We start from the raw sequence: 2,084 nt of genomic DNA, 5'->3' as shown, positions 1-2,084 counted from the left end.
TCATTGTGGCTTGGAAATGAACTTATTGTCTCCAAAGTCAGAACTAAAGTTCTGGCTGGTCCCAGCAAACTATCAAACAGCAGATTGCTATAATCATTTCCTGCTATGGCACCTAGTCTAGTCCACTGATACAGCACTAAGAACAATACTTTTTTTTTCTTAGGGTTTTTTTTTTTGCAAGGCAATAAGGTTAAGTGGCTTGCCCAAGGCCACACAGCTAGTTAATTATTAAGTGTCTGAGGTCACATTTGAACTCAGGTACTCCTGTCTCCAGGGCCGGTGCTCTATCCACTGCGCCACCTGGCTGCCACCTAGCTGCCCCCAAGAACAATACTCTTAAAAGAATTTTAGGGGCAGCTAGGTGGCGCAGTGCATAGAGCACTGGCCTTGGAGTCAAGAGGATATGAGTTTAAATCTTGCCTCAGACACTTAATAATTACTTAGCTGCATGTCCTTGGGCAAGTCATTTAACTACAGTGCCTTGTAAAACCATTTCATAGATTTTACCAGGCTACCAAAGTGGTCCATAACATGGCACAAAAAAGTTAAGAAACAGTGCAGAGAAGGAAGAGCAAGCTGTAGTCACTCCTTCACCCATGGTCGGCACTCCAGGCCCCAGAATGACTTCAGGTACTTTGTTTCCAAGCCTAGTCCCAGGCTCCCAGGCCTCATCCAACAAATACCTGGTGGAGTTTCAGGCAGGAAAAATGTTATTGGAAAGAACTACAGTTACCCCAGATAAACGAAAAGGGCTTGTATATATTCAGCAAACTGATGATTTCCTCATTCATTTCTGTTGGAAGGATAGGACTTCTGGTAATGCAGAATATGATTTAATTATTTTTCCTGATGACTGTGAATTTAAGTGAGTACCTCAGTGCACTACTGGTAGAGTATGTGTACTGAAGTTAAAGGCTGGATCAAAGCGACTCTTCTTTTAGATGCAGAAGCCTAAGACTAAAAAGGATGAGGAACATTGCAGGAAAGTAAATGAATATTTGAATAATCCATGTATGCCAGGAGCTTTGGGTGCCAGCGGAAATGGAGGCCATGAACTTTCAGCACTTGGAGGAAAAGGTGGTTTGCAGAGCCATCTGGGTAACATGAGTCATAACAAGTTCATGCAACTTATTGGACCAACTGGCTTTGGAGGACTTGGTGGGCTTGGTGCACTGACAAGTCCTAGTCTAGCTAGCTTACTGAGGAATGGAGGGCCTCCAACAAGCAGCTCTTGATCAAGCTTTTGAAGCCAGTCAGCTTCTGTAACCCCATCTTTCACTTTTTCTTCCACTCGTGCTACACAAGCAACCAGTACTCAAGCAATTGTCTCTGCAGCTAGTCTAAGCCCTGCACCAAGTTCAGTTGACTTGGCTAGTGTACTAACTCCAGAGATCATGGCTCATATTCTGGCCAATATTGAAGTCCAAGTGCAGTTGCTGGCTTATCTTCCCTCTGGAGAATCTCTTCCACAGACTGTAAAAGAGATTCAGAATACACTGACCTCTCCTCAGTTTCAGCAGGCATTAAGTTATGTTCAGTGCTGTCTTAGCCTTAGGACAGCTTGGCCTACTTATGAATCAGTTTGGTTTACCAACTGAAGCTGTATGCAGCAAATAAGGGTGATGTCAAAGCATTTACCAAAGCCATGCAGAACAACACCAAGTGAGACCAAAAGGAAGGAAGATGCAAAGGACAAGAAAGACAAAGAGGAAGATGTGAGTTTAGATTAAATTATTCTCTATCTTTTAAGAAATTGGAAATTCTTAGTAATTAAGTGACTTTAGTAGTGTCACTAGTTTATTGCATATCCTCATGCATACATTCAGCTTACAAAATAAAGGACTTTTCATCTATCTGCCTCCCCAAAAAGTTAAGAAACAGAATTAGAGGCAGCCAGGTGATACAGTGAGACAGTTAGGTGGCTCAATAGATAGAATGTCAGGTGAAGAGTCACTTAACCATGTTTGCCTCAGTTTTCTCATCTGTAAACTGAGCTGGCGAAGATAATGGCAAATCACTCCAGTATCTTTACCAGAAAAAAAACAAAACCCAAAAGGGTTCACAAAGAGACAGGCAGAACTGAA

The 2,084-nt window shown here is 42.4% G+C and overlaps 1 pseudogene; it reads left to right on the top strand.

The window, feature by feature from the left end:
- Positions 1–620: 620 nt before the first annotated feature.
- Positions 621–1,730, top strand: LOC141497729 (proteasomal ubiquitin receptor ADRM1-like; annotated as a pseudogene).
- Positions 1,731–2,084: the final 354 nt, after the last annotated feature.

This window comes from Macrotis lagotis, chromosome X (assembly GCF_037893015.1).
Source record: "Macrotis lagotis isolate mMagLag1 chromosome X, bilby.v1.9.chrom.fasta, whole genome shotgun sequence".
In the NCBI taxonomy this organism is placed as follows: domain Eukaryota; kingdom Metazoa; phylum Chordata; class Mammalia; order Peramelemorphia; family Peramelidae; genus Macrotis; species Macrotis lagotis.
Note: the sequence above shows the minus strand (reverse complement) of the source record. Positions and strands in the feature narration are given on the sequence as shown.